Raw genomic sequence first — 7,960 nt, forward strand, 5'->3', positions numbered from 1 at the left:
ACCAAACTTCAAACTCTACTACAAAGCCATAGTAATCAAAACAGCTTGGTACTGGCACAAGAACAGACCTGAGGACCAATGGAATAGAACTGAAGACCCAGAAACAGACCTATGGCCACCTAATCTCGATAAGGGATCCATAAATATAGGATGGAAGAAAGACAGCCTCTTCAGTAAATGATGCTTGCAAAATTGGTGTTTAAACACATGTAGAAAACTAAAGCTAGATCCTTATATGTCATCCTTCACCAGAATCAACTCCAAATGGATCAAAGACCTTGAAATAAAAGCAGACACCCTGAGAACATTACAGGAAGGAATGGGAAAAACTCTAGGGCTTCTTGGCACAGGACGAAATTCTCTTAAAGACCCAGAAATAAAACAACTCAAAGAACGGTTGCAAAAATGGGATTGCATTAAACTGCAGAGCTTCTGCATGGTAAAGGACATAGCTAGCAAGATCAATAGAAAGCCCGTGGATTGGGAGATAGTCATTAGCCATACAATAGACAAGGACCAAATATGAATGAATTTTTAATATTAGAAATCCAAGAACTACTTTAATTTAGAAGATAGCCACAGTAAAAGATCTACCTATATAAACTATTCCATTTCAGCATCAAATGGACCTTACTTATAGACATTGGCAGTACAAAACTCTACAAGGTAGCTCCATATGATAATGAGTGCCTGTATAATCCATACATTCATGAAGCTGAGAAAGGAGTATCCCAAGTTCAAGGTGAGTTTGGGTTACATAGTAAGTTGGAGGCCAACTGGGGCTGCCCAGTGAGATTCTGCCTCAAAATTAGGTATGGGAGGAAGGTTAATGATAAAGCATGCACAAGGTCCTAAGTTCAATCTCCATTTCAGAAAAAGAATTCTAGGTGCAAGAGATATGTTGAAGTATGGAAATCAAGAGAGCTAGGCTTAGCATCAATTTATCTTAAAGTAGGCCTTATATAATAGAAAATCATATTGGATAAGAGTTAGAAAACCTGCATTCTAATCCCAGAAATTCTAGCAAGAAGTTGAATTTACCTTGGGAAAAATCCTTTCTCAGAGTTCCTCATTTTCCTCTTTAATATGAACAGGTAAACTCAATCTGTTTGGGCTCTAAGATAAGGGGATCTATTCTTTGATTCTCTTGTAGTCTTACTAAGCAGTTACAGCAGTAGACTCAAACATGTCTCAGTAGAACATTATGTGGGTAGAGGAAAGAGATTAATGTGAAAATGCAAGATTTTTGCCTCTGGTTGTCATGTGACAAATCCTATGCTTCAGATCCTGTCACCATTTCACTTGATAGTAGTACACAGAGATAGCTGGTAGCAAAAATCAGATAGCATGTAGTGATACTTGCTGAACATTGACATCAGATAGACTTGGGTTAAAATCCTGATTCTGCCATTTTATACCTATATGTTTTTGGAAATTTTATTTTGCATTTTTGAATTTCACTTGTCAAATTATCAAAACTATGTTTAGGTATTTAAGGAAAATTAAAAACAACATGAGTAAGTAGAGATATGGCTCAGGTGTTACAAGGTAAGCAAGAAAGAGTGCAAGGCTCTGAGTACAAGCCCCAATAATGACACATACACACACACACACACACACACACACACACACACACACACACACACACACACACACACACAAAACAAAACCTCCTATTTACCACGTACCAGTTTTTGAGGTATAGTAGATATATAAAACTATAAATATTTAATTTGTGTAAGTGATGAATTTGTGCATACACACAAACCTGAAAAACTAAAACCATAACTAAGGTAATAAATATACTGTGTATGAGTCAGGGTTGAGGGCAAGAGGAAGGGAGCTGATGAATGAAAACAAGAAGAGTGGGTAAATGCAGTCATATTCAATGTACACTTGTGAAAATGGAGCTACGAAGATAAAAGTGAGTATGGTTGGGGTTGGCAGAGATGGAAGTAGTAACAATGATCAAAATGCATTCTGCTATTAAACTGACATGTTGAATTGAAGCCCTTTTGTACAACTATGTAAAGATAATGAAAATGGTAATCAAATATTTCTTTTAAAATACAGGAACTTAAATATGTTCCAGGCTGGTTTTTTTCATTTTTTTTAGAGCAGGCTGGCCTCAAACTCACAATCTTTCTCTCTCACCCCCCTAAATACTAAGATTAGAGGCATACAACATCATACCCTGCTTAGGCCAAAGAATACATTTGAAATGCCACCATGCAAAGATGGACTGTTAGATTATCTCACTTTTGTATAACTTCTTATAACTATACATAACCTCTTATAAAACTTCTTATAACTATGCATACATATAGAATGTTGAAGCTCTATTTTTGACTCTTTTTGAGTTAAGGCAGGCACATGTCTATTCACATCATACTCTATGAAACATAGCTACTCATTCATTTTGATAAAGATTTACATATAAATTGTGCAATAAAAACTGGATGCTAAATCTGTTATTAAATTCAGACTTATTAAGTTTGGAATGTGAATGTTTTGTCAAATTGACGTCATTGTTCACTTTTATTGACTTTATTAAATTTATTGTGTGATCCCTTTGAAATACATTGGACTATTATTCTGTGCCACTCAGAGCAAATGTGAAGTCTTTATATGAACTACAGGCAGGATATCATCTACGCAAGCTCCCTTCAGATCAATAGCCTTTTTTATTTTTGTTTTTTATTGTAAAAATGCTGTACAGAGGGCTTACAGTTACATGAGCAAGGTAATGAGTACATTTCCTATTGAGCATTGTTGCCTTCTCCTTTATTTTCCCCCTACCATCCCCTCCTTCCCACCTCCACAACTCCTCTCCCCACTTTTAAAGTTGTAAAGTTCATTTTCAACATAGTGTTTTGTACATCTCATTGTTACAATGGGTCAACCTGTATCCTTATTTAGGCATTTTGTTTTTTCCCTTCCCCTCCCTGAACTAGAGAAGTGTATATACAAGATGCAGGGCACTGACATCAAATGCAGTGAAAATAGGGGTTTTACCATGGGGGAGAAACATACAAAGTAACAACAAAATCACATGGAACATTAGAAATACATTAGAAATAATAGCAAGAAAGAAAAAAGACATTTGTATCCCTATCTTGTGGTTCATTTTGGTTAACATCATCTTATATGGTCATCTGTACATAGCTTTTGGCCTTTTCTGCTAGTCCTACACATGTACTAGTTATTGCAAATAAGGGAAACCATGGGACCAATGTTTCTTTGGGCGTGGATTACTTCACTTAATATAATTTTTTCCAAGTCTTTCCATTTCCTAACAAATGGGACAATGCCATTCTTTCTGATGGAGGCATAGAATTCACACAAAAAATAAAATATCTAGGAGTTAACTTAAATAAAGAAGTGAAGGACCTCTACAATGAAAACTTTAAAAACTTGAAAAAGGAAATCAAAGCAGAACTTAGATAGTGGGAAAACCTCCCATGCTCCTGGATTGGAAGGATCAACATCATGAAAATGGCAAAACTTCCAAAGGCTATCTACAAATTTAATGCAATACCTATTAATATTTCAACTTCATTCTTCAATGAAATAGAAGAAGCAATCCAAAAATTCATATGGAACAATGAAAAACCCCGAATAGCAAAGATGATCCTTAACAGAAAAGACAGTGCTGGAAGAATATCAAATTTCAAAGTCTACTACAAAGCCATAGTAATCAAAACAGCTTGGTACAGGCACAAGAACAGACCTGAGGACCAATGGAATAGAATTCAATAGCCTTCTTACTATCTTTTTTTTGGGGTGGGGTCTGGTCGTGGGGCCTGAACTCTGGGACTGGGTGCTGTCCCTCAGCTCTTCACCTCAAGGCTAGCACTCTACCACTTGAGCCACAGTGCCACTTCTGGCTTTTTTTCTGCTTATGTGGTGCTGAGGAATCGAACCCAGGGCCTCATGCATGCAAGGCAAGTGCTCTACCACTGAATCACCTTCCCAGACCGAACACGGGTTGACCCATATTGGATCAAAAAAGCAAGACATTTGAACAGGATATAGAGGAATGTGCTGGGTTCAAAGCTGAAGAATGGGAGGGGAAAATTAGATGGGATTTAAAAGCCAAGGGTTTCCTATTGATTCTGCCTAGGTAGTCTCATTTGGTCAGGCTCTCAAGCCACAAACCATATGTGGCCAGCTTCAGGAAAGCTGCAACAGGATCTTTCCAATAAATCAGTTCTGGCAACATACTGACCAGTGTTTTGTAGACCACCTCTAATATTTCTTGATAAAACAAATGACTCACAGCCCTAACATCTAGTAATTATTCTTTTGGATTATCTATTCTAATAATTTCACAAGATGAAAAATGTACTATATCCCACCAAGGAGAAAGGGCTCACCCTAAAGTCATTCAGCCAGTAAATGGCATTGCTGTGACTAAAGTTATACTTTCCTACTGCCACTTGTCAGATGCCCTTTCCACCAGTATCACAGAATTTAGTACTGGAAGAGACTGAGTAGCCAAACCATAGCACATTGGATGTTTGAATAACTATGCAAGACCCCTTCTCTGAGTACATAACATTCTGTCTCAAGACATCTTAAGTCTCAACTTGGTGCCTAGCCTACACAAACTGAAGAGATTTACAAAGTATATAAATTGAAGGCAGAGAAATAACCCAAACAAGAAGAGGCATTGGACCTGTCTTAAAGCTTTAACATGTTTTATCATAAAATAATCAGTTTAATCTAAATGTGTGGATTTATTTGTATACTCTCTATTTCATTAAATTGTTTGAAATATGACTTTATATGCCAAAACATACTGTTCAATATTACTGTAACTTTGTATTATATTTAAAATCAAGGTGTATAATGCCTCTTGCTTTCTTCTTGTTTATCATTGTTTTGGCTACCGGGATCTTGTCATTCCTTATGAATGCTAAGTGAATTTTTTTCTATTTCTGTAAAAGAAAAGCCATTAAAATTTTAATAGGAATCTGTACAACAGTTGGAATAATAAAGACTACTTGACATTACTTTTTTGATCAATAAATGTCTTCCTATTTGTGTGCTTATCAGTTTTTTCATCAATGTATTACACTTTTGAGTGTAAACATCTTTTTACTCCTTAGTTACATTTAATTGCAAGTATTTTATTCTTATATATTATTGTAAATAGAATTTATTGTGATTTTCTTTTCAGAAAATCCATTGTTGGTTTAAAGAAATATTATTGAACTGTGGTGTTAGTGGCTCAAGCCAGTAATCCTAGATACTCAAGAGGCTGAGATCTATGGATCACAATTTGAAGCCAGCCCAGACAGACAAAAGTTTGAAAGTAAAGTTGTGGACTCAAGTAGTAGTGAGCCAGTCTTGAGTGTAAAAAGCTAAGACAGAGTGCCAAGTCCCTGAGTTCAATCTCCAGGACTGGTGGAAGGAAGGAAGGAAGGAAGGAAGGAAGGAAGGAAGGAAGGAAGGAAGGAAGGAAGGAAGGAAAGGGAGGGAGGGAGGGAGGAAGGGAAGAAGGGGGGATGGAAGAAGGGGGGAGGGAAGGAGGGAAAGAGAGAAAGAAAGAAGAGAAAGAAGAGAAGCTGAAAGAAAATGAGACAGAAAAAGAGAGAATAACAAAGGGAAAGAAAGAAAGTGAAAGAGAAAGAAAGAAATCTAGAATAACAACAGATGCTGGAGGGGATGTGGCCAAAAGGGAACCCCACTGCGTGGTTGGTGGGAATGTAAACTTGTTCAACCATTTTGGAAAGCAGTACGGAGGTTGCTCAAAAGACTACATAGAGCTCCCCATGACCCAGCAATCCCACTTTTAAGCATTTACTCCAACGATCACAAACAAGGCCCTACTAAAGCTACCAGCACAAGTATGTTTATTGCAGCATTATTTACTATAGCTAAGATATGGAACCAACCCAGATGCCCCTCAGTAGATGAATGGATCAAGAAAATGTGGTGTATGTTGCAACAATGAGAAGTACAAGTTGTCATGTCGAAAAAGAACTTTACAACTTTGGTGGGGGGGGGGAGGCTGGGAAGGGATGGGAAGGGGAAACAAAGGAGGAGGCTACAATGCTTGATAAGAAATGTACTCATTATCTTGCCCATGTAATTGTAACCCCTCTGTCCAGTATTTTCACAATAAAAATAAATAAAAATTTAAAAAAGAAAATGTGGTGTATATATATATACAATAGAATCCTATGCTTCCATCAGAAAGAATGATACCGCCCTATTCATTAGGAAATGGAAAGACTTGGAAAAAAATATATTAAGTGAAGTAAGCCAGAATCAAAGAAACATAGGTCCCATGGTTTCCTTTATCTGCAATTACTAGGACAAGCAGAAGAGGGCAAAGGCTATGTCCATATGACCATATAACTTAATACTAAGCTAAATGAACCCCAAGATAGGGGCACAAGAGGTTTTATCTTTCCTGCTGTTCTTTTTAATGTACCTATAATGTACTGTGTGAATTTTTTTGTTTCTTTGTATATTCGTTCCCCATGGTACAATGCCTGTTGTCACTGTATTTGACTCTGCTGTCCTACATCTTGTATACACATTTTTCCAATTTGGGGAGGGGAAGGGAAATAACAAAATGTTGAAATATAAAGATAAAGGATGATCCATTGTAACAATGAGATGTACAAGACAGTATGTTGAAAACGAACTTTACAACTTGGGGGGGGGCTGGGGAGGTGGGGAGGAAAAGGATGTTAGGGGAAAAACAAAGGAGGGGTAACAATATAATAAAATGAAAATTTTAAAAAGAATATAGAATAATCAATCTCATAGAAGTATAAAACAGTTGTTATGTTATCAGGATTGGAAAAAAGGGGAAGAGTTGGTCAAAGTGCACATAGTTCCAGTTACACAAGATGAATTGCTTCAAAGATTTACTATACAGTATAAGGCTTACAGTTTATCCTGTTATATTTTATAACATTAGGAAAAATATCTATCTTATGTTAAATATTCTTGTAATAATAAAGGAAGAAAATTATTAGAGGTGGTTGATATGTTTATGATATTTTTATGACACTGTCCTAACAGGTATGTGTGTGTATATATGCATATATGTGTATGTATGTACGTGTGTATGTACATATCATATACATATATATCTTCAAGCTCATCATGATACATGCATTAAATATCCACAGTTTTTGTATGTCAGTTATGCTTCAAAAATTAATATGAAGCTATATTTATTAAAATATTATAAAAAGGGTCTGCATTTGAAGTCCAAGCTAATCCTCTATTTTTAGAGCACTTGTCACTTTCAAAGAAATGCATTGTTTTTAATTGTGGTAAAATACATAAAACTCACTAGCTTTTTTTATCAGTCCTGGGGCTTGATTCAGGGTCTGGGCACTGCCCCTGAGCTTCCTTTGCTCAAGGCTAACACTCTACCTCTTGAGCCACAGAGCCACTTCCAGCCTTTTCTGTTTATGTGGTATTGAGGAATCAAACCAGCAGCTTCATGCATGCCAGGCAATCACTCTAACACTGAGCCACATTCCCAGTCCCTCATTAGCTCTTAATCATCTTAAATGAAACTTGATAATATTCACATGGATATGTAGCCTTCACTACCATCCCAGAGGTGTTTTTATGACCATTAAATAAGAAAGCCCATTCTGCTTTCTGCCTCTAGCCCCTACACATTTGGTTACCTTACATAAGTGGAATCCTACTATGACTAACTTATTTCACTTAACATAATGCTTTCAAAGTTTTCTATGTTGTAACATGTGCAAGAATTTACTTCCTTTTTTTGGGGGGGGGGGTCCGGTCATGGGCCCTGAACTCTGGGCCTGAGTGCTGTCCCTCAGCTCTTCAGCTCAAGGCTAGCGCACTACCACTTGAGCCACAGCGCCACTTCTGGCTTTTTTCTTTTTGTTTATGTGGTGCTAAGGAATCGAACCCAGGGCCTCATGCATGCAAGGCAAGCGCTCTACCACTGAGCCAA

The sequence above is a fragment of the Dipodomys merriami genome, unplaced genomic scaffold (assembly GCF_024711535.1).
Source record: "Dipodomys merriami isolate MVZ:Mamm:240054 unplaced genomic scaffold, mDipMer1.0.p SCAF_3, whole genome shotgun sequence".
Lineage (NCBI taxonomy): Eukaryota > Metazoa > Chordata > Mammalia > Rodentia > Heteromyidae > Dipodomys > Dipodomys merriami.